Source organism: Nicotiana attenuata, chromosome 6 (assembly GCF_001879085.1).
Source record: "Nicotiana attenuata strain UT chromosome 6, NIATTr2, whole genome shotgun sequence".
NCBI lineage: Eukaryota > Viridiplantae > Streptophyta > Magnoliopsida > Solanales > Solanaceae > Nicotiana > Nicotiana attenuata.
The window spans coordinates 53,134,864-53,149,073 of NC_031994.1; positions in this window are offsets into that span (position 1 = coordinate 53,134,864).

Here is a 14,210-nt window from a genome sequence, read left to right on the forward strand (position 1 = left end):
AAGCTTTAGTGACACACCTACTTGTCACCTATGCAGTCTGCGCAGTCTCGCGAAACTGCAAATATCTCTCTAAACCTATGTCGTATCGATGAATGATTTAACGCGTTAAAAACTAGACTCGTAGATCTTCAATTTGGTAGGCAGGATCCACTAATTCCAAGTATATTAGGAGAAAAGCTCAGCTACATTTGACCTAAGTTTCAACACATTTATGAATGTAACTTATGATGACCTTTTCCAACTTTTGTTCCACAACTCGTTTGACTTCAAAACATAACACACGTCTATCATACGACTAAAATAACTCATAACATAATCTTATAGCACCCTATTCTCACCCCAAAAGTACATGTTATAACATTCCCAACTTGTCGACTTTCGACGAAACTTGTTTTCTTCAATTCGTTTAGCTTCTAAGCCTTCCAACCCTCTTGGTACTTGGTATTCATGATCTTAAATATTTGTAACCTCCATGGTAACATGATTAACTTACTTTATGTACTTTCAAAGATGATCGCATTCCTAAGCTTACATCAATTGACTTAAGACATACTCTTACGTATAAGAATATGGGGTGTAACAGCTAAACTTAAATTACTACACTAATATTTTTAGACTAGAAAAATTTACGAAACGACTAAAGAAAATTAAAGAATTACTAGCTAACATAATAATACAAAACTTAAAAGAAAAACAATTTTTTTGTGAATTTTCTATCTATTGTAAATGAGCACAACACTAATATGTACATTGTCACGATCCAAAATTCACTGGTCGTGTTGGCACCTAACCCTACCCGCTAGGTAAGCCAACTATTAGTTATCCAATTTCAATTATATTAACAAGACAATTAAATGAAAGCAATTTACAGAATTTTATAGATTTCCCAAGGACTGGTAGTACAAATCATGAGCTTCTTGGAGTTTACAAAGCAACAATGAAGCAAATACACAGTCTGTTTGAAAAGTACATAAACAAAGTTTTATAAGCTAAGGCTACCCCAAACAAAGGAGGCAGCTACAATAGGGACCGCCGGTACATCTTCAAGTCCCGCAACCATCAAGCACAACAACAACAACAGCAACCGACATCTGCACGCAATGTGCATAAGTGTAGTATCAGTACAACCGACGCCATGTAGTGAGTAAGTAACAGACCTAACCTTAGGTTGAAAGCAGTGACGAGCTAACACAGGATCAGGTCCAATGCCAATATTTCCACAACAGTTCATAACAACATAATACAAGTAAAAAAAAAAGATATCTCAAAAATAAAATACTCAGCTCGTTCACAATTCTAGAAAATGGTCATGGTTTTCAAATATCGCAGTGAAAGAAAATCCCACATCTCTTACCGAAAATGCCAAAAGTACGAGTAACTTTGAAAACTGTAATTTATCCAAATATCCTTTCCACAATAAATAAAATGTCTCATTTTCTTTCCAAATAACAAGTATAAAGTGCCTCTCCATACCCACATATCAATGTCTATAATAAGTAATGAATGACGTGATACTATCTAGCATGAGGAAAATGCATCTCTATGCTTGTATGTCATGTATGCATGTAAATGCCATGTATTTCAGAGATGATACATGTACTCACACTCTTAGAGTAGCCAACGTCATTGCCTCGCATCCTCTCCTACTAAGCTCAATACTCAGCACACTAAATGACTCACCACTGTGTAATTACCGCTGCGGCGTGTAGCCTGATCCATATATATATATATAGTCGACTGAGCTCACTGGGGGTGTACAGACTCCGGAGGGGCTCCTTCAGCCCAAGCGTTATATCGCTGCAGCGTGCAGCCCGACCCTATATCGTTGCCGCGTGCAGCCCGATCCCTACATTGCTGTAGCGTGCAGGCCGATCCATATACATATATAATCAATATATCGCTGTGGCGTGCAGCCCGATCCCATAAAGTGTAATAGATATAATATGCTGCGGCGTGCAACCCGATCCAAAAATGTCACTCTCACTTAGGCCCTCGGCCTCACCCAGTCATGAATCTCTCCAGTCTCACTCACGGACACACAATGTCATGAATCTAGCTCGACAACAATGATATGATGTATCAATAACAACAACTGAGACTGGGATATGATATGAATGCATGAATATGACTGAGTATAAATATATCAATGAAAATCAGTGAGATGACAGCCAGAAATAACCACTATAGGTACAAACAATATCAGCATGAAGCCTAAACATGATATTTAGCATGATTGACAGCTCAATTACTTTACCACATGGTGATATCACAAATATCCACAAAATAGGGCCACTATACAAGGCCATGGTGATCACGCCCAACTATGCCTTATAAAAAGGACTCTGCAGACGTTGCAAATATAACCCGAGTATTACGCCCAGGGTCGAATCCATAGAGAGTTAACCTATCAACCACTATCTTCAGACCCACTAATTCTTCAGAACCAGCTTCCCAAATATTCAAATCTCAGTTGAATGTTCTTTAACAACTAGCTTGCAAGTAACTAAATAGCTGTAAACTAAACTAATAAGGTTGTAAACAATTATGAGAAAAATGCAAAGGCAATGATTTCCCCTATTGATGGAATCCCTTCTGTTTATGCTCATACAAATTTACCAACACATCTCTATCAATCATGAACGCTAATCTTACCGTAAATCTCTCCCGAGTAATCACAGTAATTTACTATTGCACTCTCCCGAGATACACTAGCTTACTTTATTTAGCACGATTCACTTTAGATTACACCCAAGGCTTCGTTATCCCTAATCCCGCCTTTAAACCCGCAATTATAGATTCCTCTAATAATCTAGGAGTGGTGTTGTTCAACAATACCCTAAATATGCACTCTTTTCCAAGTTATGCACACTAAATAGGCACAGCTAATTGAGGATCCTGTCANTCTTACCGAAAATGCCAAAAGTACGAGTAACTTTGAAAACTGTAATTTATCCAAATATCCTTTCCACAATAAATAAAATGTCTCATTTTCTTTCCAAATAACAAGTATAAAGTGCCTCTCCATACCCACATATCAATGTGTATAATAAGTAATGAATGACGTGATACTATCTAGCATGAGGAAAATACATCTCTATGCTTGTATGTCATGTATGCATGTAAATTCCATGTATTTCAGAGATGATACATGTACTCACACTCTTAGAGTAAACAGCCTCATTGCCTCGCATCCTCTCCTACTAAGAATACTCAGCACACTAAATCACCCAGCACAGTGTAATAACCGTTGCAGCGTGCAGCCCGATCCATATATATATAGTCGACTGCGCTCACTGGGGGTGTACAGACTCCGGAGGGTCTTCTTCAGCCTAAGCGCTATATCGCTGCGGCCTGTAGCCCGATCCATATATCGCTGCGGCGTGCAACCCGATCCATATACATATATAATCAATATATCATTGCGGCGTGCAGCCCGATCCATATACATAAATATAATCAACATATCGCTGTGGCATGCAACCCGATCCAAATATGTCACTCTCACTCAGGCCCTCGGCCTCACCCGGTCATGAATCTCTCCAGTCTCACTCACGAGCACACAATGTCATAAATCTAGCCCGATAACAATGATATGATGTATCAATAACAACAACTGAGACTGAGATATGATATTAATGCATGAATATGTTTGAGTACAAAAATATCAATGGAAATCAGTGAGATGACAGCCAGAAATAACCACTATGGGTACAAACAATATCAGCATGAAGCCTAAATATGATATTTAGCATGATTGACAGCTCAATTACTTTACCACATGGTGAAAACACAAATATCCACAAAATAGGGCCACTATACAGGGCCATGGGAACAACAGAGTCCCAATTCACAGGGTGCACGCCCACACGCCCGTCACCTAGCATGTGCGTCACCTCAAAACCAATCACATAACACATAGTTCGGGGTTTCATACCCTCAGCACTAAGCTTAGATGAGTTACTTACCTCGAACGAGCCAATACCAATGTCGAGTAGGCCAAGCGATGCTCCAAAAATGCAACCACGCGTTCCGACCTCTAAACGGCTCGAAACTAACCAAAAACAACTCAAATACATTAAACAATGCTAAAGGAACCAATCCCAATCGAAAAACGTCGAATCTTTAATCAAAAGCCCAAAATCGGCCAAAAGCCCAACCCGGGCCCGCACCTCGGAACCCGACAAAACTCACAAAACCCGTCTATCCATTCAGTTATGAGTTTAACCATACTAGTTTCACTCAAATCCGACTCCGAATCGGTGTTCAAAATTAAAAAATTCATATTATGAAACTTTAGGCCAAAACCCCCAATTTCTTCTTTAAAATTCATCAACTAAAAGCTAAAATCGAAGATAGATTCATGAAATATAACCAAAACCGAGTAGAGAACACTTACCCAATTCATATGCTGAAAAGCGCCTCGAAAAATTGCCCAATTCCAAGCTCCCCAACTCAAAATATATTAAATGCACAAAACCCTCATTTTAACACTGTTCTGCCTCGTTTCTTGTGCCAAAAGATCTCGAAACTCACTTTTGATACCACCAATGGATTCCTTGTGAAATTCTAGTCAAGTTAGGCTCTTGAATCACTCCATTTGACCTTATATTGAAGGAGATATGTTGGTTTCAATATTTCGAAATAGTGCAGATTTATTAAATACGCAGCAGTGGCAATTTCGTAATTAATCTGAAAAATCTGGCAACCCAATTCTTAGTAAAATGACCATAAAATCCTCATACGATGTCCAAATTTGATGATTCTTTTTGCTATGGCTCCGTAATTACGATACGGATCTAATTCTTTAATAAAAACAGAAATCAGAGCTCATTTGTTCAATGTGGTACCATTTTATGCTTGAAGAAACGACGTCGGAACATAAGAAAAACGAACGCAACACAACCCAAACCTATCTGAAACTCACTTGAGCCCCTCGGGACCCCGTCTAAACATACCAAAAAGTTCCATATCATAATACGGACCTACTCGAGGCCTCAAAACACACATAACAATATCAAAACGACGAAATGCACCTCAAATCAAACTCAATGAACTTTCAAACTTTCGACTTCCAAAAACTCACACCGAAACATATAAAATCAACTCAGAATGAATCCAAATTTTGCACATAAGTCCTAATACATCATACGGAGCTACTCGTGCCCCCAAACTACCGAGCGAAGTGCAAATGCTCAAAACGACCAGTCGGGTCGTTACATAGATATGCAACTCTTTTTTTATTTTCAATTTTCTTAAATTAATCCTACTAAATGCTAACAGTAAACCTAAAGCTATTTAAATGCTAAAAAGTGTAAAAACTCAAGTATAGTAAAAAATTAGATGCTCGCAGATATATATTTCTTAAATTTAACTACATAAACAATGTTCAAAATCTTAGTAAAAAGGAGTATTTACTAATTGTATATTACTTTACAGAGGTAAAATTCAACATATATTAGATAAGGAGTTATGGCAGTGTTACGACCCGACCGGTCAATTTGAATATTTGAGTCCTGTTTCCCCCACTTGATGCTTTACATATGTGTATTTTTGGTTACGTGACTTGCTGGGATGGTTGGTTTGGTTTCGAAGAAGTCTTAGACTGAACTGGGACACTTAGTCTCAAGGTTAGATGCTTCAGTTGTAAGAGCTTAGTCTAAAGGTTGGTTGTTTAAGTTGTAAGAGTTGATCGGAGTTTGACTTTTGTTAAGATGGTTCTGGAATGGTGTTTCAATGGTTCCAACAGCTTCGTATGATAATTTTGGACTTAGGAGTGTGTTCGGATTTGGATTTGGAGATTTGTAGGTTGATTTAGTGTTTTTTGGCGAAAAGTTGGGAAGTTGAAGGTTTGGAAGGTTGATAGGCTTGACCGAGGGTTGACTTTGTTGATAACGGGTTTGGATTTCGGTTTCGGGAGTTGGGATAGGTCCATTGTGTCATTTGGGACTTGCATGCAAAATTTGAGGTCATTCCGAGTTGATTTGATATGGGTCGGCATGAATTTTGAATTTGGAAATTTGGATTAGCTCCATATGCTTGAATTGAGGTGCGATTCCTAGTTTTGACGTTGTTTTGTATGATTTGAGGCCTTGAATAAGTCCATGTTATGTTTTGGGCTTAGTTGGCATGATCAGACGGGGTCCCGGGGGTCTCGGTTGTGTTTCGGATAAGTCTCAAATCATTTTGGTTAAGTTGAACTTGGCTAAAGATTTCAAGTCTGCTGCAATTGCACATGCGGTTAGGGGTGTTGTCACGACCCCAATTTTCTTCCGTAGGATGTCATGATGGAACCTAGTCTTTAAGACTATGTATGCATAACGCTTACTAAATTAATGGCAAAATCATCCAATAACTATTAAATATGAAACAGAAATTTTTACACAAAATCAATAATCCCACCCTTATACTCTGCATAACAATAACGGTGAAATACCACCCTTATACTCTGCATAACGACAATCAAACCACACAACAATTCACACGTGCTATCATCACAACAACACAACATATCAACTCATATCACAACTGCCCGAAGGCCACAACATTTCCAAATATTCAATGATATCAACAATTTCACAACAAATAACCCACAGCTCAACACAACATATATAGAATCTCAGTAACAACAACATGAACGAAAAAGTAACTCAACAAGGAACAACACCTCCTTTAAACACAACTTTACGTAAAATAGATTAATGACTCTCAATAACTTCAATTCCAATTAATTGTTTAAGGATAAACTCAATAGTGAAAGTATCTCCATAAATGGCAACTCTGGATTCTAGTGTGTAAATTAAGCTAACAATGAAAGAGAGGACACCAACTAGTACTTCGTCTAAAGGCATGAGAATAAACCGGTAACAAGGGATATCATGTAACAATAATCTCAACGAAGAGCAACTCAATGATAAAGAAATCACGTAACGGTAAAAGTGGTAACAACTCCAAATAAAGCATTTAAGAGCAAACTTGGCAAGTAAAGAATGTGACATGTAACGACAACTTCAAATAAAGCATGTGATAGTAGACATGACGAATAAATGATGTAACATGTGCTAACAATTCCAAATAAGTACATAAGAGATGCCTAAGAGTCTAGACTGGTCAATTTCCACATATACGTACTCGTCACCTTGCGTACAAGGCTTTCACATGACACAACTAGCACAAACGACTCGTATCCTAAGGGGTATTTCCCCCGAACAAAGTTAGGCAAAATACATACCTCAAAGAAGCTAGACCGATACTCTAAAATGACTTTCTCATGTGAAACAACCTATGGATGGCTCAAATCTAGCAAAAATAACCTCATATTATTAAAAAACCATAGGAAACAATTTCGGATAATAAAGCTTCGGTCTTTAATTAAAACTAAAAAGTCAACAAAAAAAGTCAACCCCGGACCCGCACCTCGGAACCTGACAAATTCACAAAATATCGAATACCCACTCCGATACGAGTCCAACCATACCAAAATTATCAAATTTCGACATCAAATCGCCCTTCAAATCCTCATTTTACATTTTTGCAATATTTTACAAAAATTCCCATTTTCTTTCATTCAATTTACTAATTTAATGATACAAAATAATTATGGAATCATGAAATATAATAAATTTCGGATAAAGAACACTTATCTCTATCAAACACGTGAAGAACCCCTCAAAAATCGCTCAAATCCGAGGCCTCAAATTCAAAAAGTGATAAAAATAACAAAACCCTCGACTTTTAACATTCTGCCTAGCACTTCCGCAATTATGGACAAACACGCGCACCTGCGCTCTCGCTTTTGCGAGCAATTCACCGCATCTGCGGCCTTTACTTATTAGCCCAGGAATCTCACTTGCGAGAGACCCATTGCACCTGTTGTGTCACTTCTGTGAACCAAGAAGCACACCTGCGCAGTCGCTTCTGCCAAAAATGCTCGGCACCTGCAAAGACTAGCAAACCCAGCACATGTCCGCACCTGCGCGTACCCACTTGCTCCTGCGAAACCGCATCTGCGGCAATAACATCGCAGATGTGAAATACCCCCAGCTCCCATCCATCTCGCTTCTGCGCCTTCATCTCCGCACTTGCGACCATCGCACTTGCGCCCAATGGTCAGCAGGTGCGACCACACCAGAACTCTATCCAAACCAGTCTCACCCAATATGATCTAATTGATCCGAAACTCGTCTGAAACATACCTGGGGGCCTCGGGACCCCGTCCAAATCACATCAAACAACGTCAAAACTCAAATGGAACCTCGAATCGAACTTAATAAACTTATGAATTTTTAAATTCTACAACTCGCACCGAAACATACCAAATTAACCCAGACTAACTTCAAATTTTGCATGCAAGTCCAAAATGACATAACAGAGCTAATACAACTCTCGGAATCGCAATACGATCCCGATATCAACAAAGTCAACTCCCGGTCAAACATCTCAACCTTCCAAACCTTCAACTTTTCAACTGTAACGACCCGACCGGTCGTTTTAGGAATTTACACCCTGATCCCCTATTTACTGCATTCCCCATGTTTGTTTCTGCTATTGTGAGTTGCCGGGAAGATTTATTTGGAAATTCGGAGAGTTTTGGGATACTTAGTCCCTAAATGAGAGCTTAAGTTTTAGAATTAGGACTGTAGTCAGAGTAGTGTGAAGACGGTCTCGGAATGGAATTCCGTTGGTTCCGTTAGCTCCGTTGGGTGATTTTGGGTTTAGGAGCGTGTTCGAATTGTGTTTTGGAGGTCCGTAGCTTAATTAGGCTTGAAATGCCGAAAGTTGAATTTTTGAAGTTTCTGGTTCGATAGTGAGATTTTGATATCGGGGTCGGAATGGAATTCTGGAAGTTGGAGTAGCTCTGTAGTATTGAATGTGACGTGTGTGAAAAATTTCAGGTTATTCGGATGAGGTTTGATAGACTTTTTGATCGAAAGCGTATTTTGAGAACTTTTAAGTTCTTAGGCTTGAATTTGATGCTAATTGGTTGATTTGATATTTCTTTAGGTGTTTTAAGGATTGGTATAAGTTTGGATAGTGATATATGACTTGTTCGTGCTTTTGGTTGAGGTCCCGGGGGCCTCGGGATGATTTCGGATGGTTAATGGAAGAGTTAGGAATTTGGTTTGGCAGCTGAAGCCTTTCCATTGCTGTCATAACCGCACCTGCGGCTAGGAGACCGCAGGTGCGGACTCGCAGAAGCGAGCATGGAGCCGCAGATGCGGCCCAAGCGAAGGCAGCAGAGATCGCAGAAGCGGAAGCGTTGCCGCACCTGCAGGACCGCAGACGCGGAATCTGGGTCGCAGGTGCGGAGGTGGAGATTTTAGTGAAAACCGCAGAAGCGGGTATTCGACCGCAGGTGCGGATTTACTGGGCAAAAAATAAGAATTTCGAGGGTTTAGTTTCAAAAGTTAGAAAATTGATTTGGGGCTCGGGAGAGGGCGATTTTGGGAGATTATTGGAGAGGAAATTAGTGGGTAACGATTTCTAATCCCTTTCTAGTTGTATTCCTATAATCTAACCTTAGTTTTGTCATTTAATTTCGGATTTGAGATGAAAATTGGGGAAATTTTTAGAGAAAGTTCTTAAACTTAAATTTCGAGTTTAGATTAAGAATTTGACATTTGATTTGGATAATTTGGTATGGTTAGACTCGTGAGAGTATGAGGATTCTGAAAATATAAATTTTACCCGATTCCGAGACGTGGCCCCGGAGGGCGTTTTGGTCATTTTACCTAATTTCGCGTATTAGCTTCGAATTAATTAGTTAAATTAGTTACTTGAAGTGTTATTTACATTGTGCAAATTATTTGAATAGATTTGGGCCATTTGGAGTCGAGTACTCGTGGCAAGAGCGTGGTTTCGGGTTGATTGTGAGCCGGTTCGAGGTAAGTGGCTTGTCTAACCTTGTGGGGGGGGAAACTCCCCTTAGGATTTGGTTTGTTGATAATTGAAATTCCTTGTATGTGAGGTGACGAGTGCGTACTTGTGCTAATCATTGAAAATCCGTTTTTCTTTAAGTAACTATAATGTGATTCTTTTTTTTTCATGTTCATAGTGCGTGTAATTTAAGCCTGCTATTAGCCTAGGGAAGCATGTTTAATTGACTCAATTGCCTTACTTGCTCAATTTGCCTTATTTGGAATATGTGCAGCATGCTAGGTTAGAAATATCTGTTTTACTTTGGTATGGAAAATTGAATTGAATTGAATATTCTTCGTGTTGCTGCTGTGTGTTTACTTTGGGACTACGGGCGATATCCCGGTAGATCCCTCCTGCACATTTACATTTGGGGACTACGGATCGAGATTCCGGTAGATCCCCAGCGCACTATGAGTTGGACTACGGGACGACACCTGGGAGATCCACTGGACATTTACATTTGGGGGCTACAGGACGGTATCCTGGTAGATCCCCGGTTTGCTGGGCATTTACATTTGGGGGCTACAGGACGGTATCCTGGTAGATCCTCGATTTACTGGGCATTTACATTTGGGGGCTACAGGACGGTATCCTAGTAGATCCCCGATTTGGTGGGCATTTACATTTGGGGGCTACAGGACGGTATCCTGGTAGATCCCCGGTTTGCTGGATATTTACATTTATGGGCTACAGGACGGTATCCATGTAGATCCCCGGTTGTTATCTCCATGTTGAGCTGTATTCTTTCTGCAATATTTTATCTCCTGTAATTGTTGTTATTCTTATCATTATATTGTGTTATTTCATACAGTTTCGCTCTTGAATGAAATTGTGGATTCCTTCCTTGATATTGTTGTCTTTTTATATGGGACTACGGATGAGTATTCCGGGAGATCCCCTGCGCATATATTGATTTTGACTGATCCTCGGGATACCAATAGATCCCCAGCACATCTATTGAGGATACCAAGAGATCTTCGGGATACCAAGAGATCCCTAGACATATATTGAGGATACCAAGAGATCCCCAGTACTTATATTGAGGATACCAAGAGATCCCTAGCACACCTATTGAGGATACTGAGAGATCCCCGAGTATTTACGTTTGGGACTACGGGACAAGATTTTCGGGAGCTCCCCTGTCGATGTTTCTGTGTACTGAGTGTATATTTGTCTCTGATTTCTTCTCATTTTTCTGATACTGTTTTGATTATACTGTTGCACCTTACACTGTCTTATCTTGCTTTATATTTTATAACCGGTAGGTCCCCGACCTTCCTCGTCACTACCCGGCCGAGGTTAGGCTTGGCACTTACTGGGTACCGCTATGGTGTACTCATGCCCTTTCCTGCACATGTTTTCCGTGTGCAGATCCAGGTGCATCGACTCGTCCATATCGTTAGCGAGGCGAGGTGATCTCTAGAGACTTTGAGGTATATCTGCCACATCCGCAGACCGAGGAGTCCCTATCTACTCTCTCTTTTCGTTATAGCCCTTCTGTATTTCTTCTTTTGTTTAGACACTCTGGAGTTAGAACACTTTGTAGTTATTCCATAGCTTGTGATTTCATGAGATTTCTGATTTTGGGAAATGTAGTTTCAGTTTGAGAGTTTGTATTGTATATGCCGAGTGGCATCTTAAATGTTTCATTATGTTATTCCGCAGTTTTTTACTAGTTTTATTCTATTGTTTCTTTTTTCGCAATTTGTTAGGCTTACCTAGTCGTACAGACTAGGTGCCGTCACGATAGTTCACGGAGGGCGAACTGGGGTCGTGATAAGTTGGTATCAGAGCTCTAGGTTCATAGGAGTCATGAATCACAAGCCGGTTTATTAGAGTCTCATGAATCGGTACGGAGACGTCTGTACTTATCTACGAGAGGCTATGTAACCGTTAGGAAAATTTCCACTTCATTTGATTTCCTTGTCGTGCGAGATTTTTGACATCACAACCCTAAACTTTTGTCTTCCATTCTCTCCCAGATGGTGAGGATGCGTGCTGCTGGAGGTGACCGGACACCCGCGCCCCTTGCGAGAGCCGTCAGAGGTCGGGGTCGGGGTAGAGGCCGAGGACGCGCACGTTGTGCAGCTAGAGCACCCACGCGAGCTACTACAGAGGAACCGCCAGCAGTTCCAGCTGGAGCCCAGGCGCCTGATACGCCTACTGCAACCACTACTCCAGCACTTCAAGAGACTTTAACCCAGTTCCTGAGCATGTTTGGTACATTGGTTCAGGCGGGATTGATTCAAGTTGTACCAACTACTTCACAGATCGGGGAAGGGACCCAAACTTCCGTCGCCCCCACTCTAGAGCAGCGAATTCGCGTTGGTCAGGTTCCAAGTGTCATGGCGACACAGCCTGTGGTCCCAGTTCAGCGGGTGGTGAGTATCTCTCGCCGGGTAGAGGGTTCAGGAGAGAGAGTATAGGGAGGCGAGGAGGCCTCGTAGACCGGAGAGATCCACTGGCCCTTATTTGGGAGGAAGAGTACGGCATGGTAGAGGTTTTATGGGTTAACCAGCTCAGTTTGCATCTCAGACTTTGCACAGTGTTTCAGGTGTTCAGGGGTCTCAGAGTACCCGTACCGCACAGTTCCCACTGCCACGTCAGGCGCGAGGTTGTTTTGAGTGTGGTGACATGCGCCATGTGGTGAGGTATTTCCCTAGACTAGGGAGGGGTGCGCCTTCAAAGACTTCCCAACCACAGTGTGTTTCGCAGAGTTTCCAAGCTATGATTTCAGCACCAGTTGCTACCCCACCTGCCCTACCAGCTAGAGGCGGAGGTCGGGGAGGTAGAGGTCGCCTTAGAGGGGGAGACCAGGCCAGATACTAGGCCCTTCCTGTCCGTACCGAGGATGTCGCCTCCGATTCTTTCATCGCAGGTATTATCCTTGTCCGTCATAGAGATGCATCGGTTCTATTCGATCCAGGCTCCAGTTATTCTTATGTGTCCTCTTATTTTGCCCCGTATTCGGGCGTATCTCGAGATTTCCTTAAGTTCTCCTATTTATGTTTCTACTCCTGTTGGAGATTCTCTTGTTGTGGACCGCGTTTATTGGTCGTGTTTGATTGCTCTTAGTGGTTTTGAGACCAGAGCTGAATTATTGTTGCTCAGCACGGTAGACTTTGATGTTATCTTGGGCATGGACTGGTTGTCGCCCCATTATGCTATTCTTAATTATCACGCCAAAATTGTGATACTGGCTATGCTAGGTGTACCGCGAGTAGAATGGAGAGGTACCTTAGATCATACTTCCAGTAGAGTTATTTCGTTCCTTAAGGTTCAGCATATGGTTGAGAAGGGGTGTGACACATATCTAGCTTATGTGAGAGATGTCGGTATTAATACCCCTACAATTGATTCAGTCCCAGTAGTGCGGGATTTCTCTGATGTGTTTCCAGCCGACCTTCCGGGCATACCGCCCGATAGAGATATTGATTTTGGCATTGATCTGTTGCCGGGAACTCAGCCCATTTCTATTCCTCCGTACTGTATGGCTCCTCCTGAGTTAAAGGAGTTGAAGGAGCAGTTGCAGGAATTGCTTGATAAGGGTTTCATTCGGCCCAGTGTATCACCAGAAGGGTGCTCCGTTCCAGTGGACGGAAGAGTGTGAGGAGAGCTTTCAGAAGCTCAAGACAGCTTTGACTACAGCCCCAGTTTTGATATTGCCTATCGGTTCGGGGTCTTATACTGTCTATTGTGATGCCTCGAGGGTTGGCCTTGGAGCGGTATTGATGCAGGACGGTAGGGTGATTGCCTACGCGTCCCGACAGTTGAAGGTACATGAGAAGAATTATCCTGTCCATGATCTCGAGTTAGCTGCTATTGTTCACGCCTTGAAGATCTAGCGTCATTATTTGTACGGTGTGCCTTGTGAGATTTATACTGATCACCGGAGTTTGCAGCATCTGTTCAAGCAGAAGGACCTTAATTTGCGACAGAGGAGGTGGTTAGAGCTGCTGAAGTTTTATGATATCACTATTTTATACCACCCGGGCAATGCCAATGTGGGGGCCGATGCTTTTAGCCGCCGGGCAGAGAGTTTGGGGAGTTTGGCCTATTTACCAGCAGCAGAGAGGCCCATAGCGATGGATGTTCAGCCTTAGCCAGCCAGTTTGTGAGATTGAATCTTTCGGAGCCTAGTTGGGTTCTAGCTTGCGTGGTCTCTCGGTCTTCCTTGTTTGATCGTATCCGGGAGCGTCAGTTTGATGACCCTCATTTGCTTGTCCTCAAGGACAAGGTTTTGCATGGCGATGCCAGGGATGTGACTATTGGTGATGACGGGGTATTGAGGATGC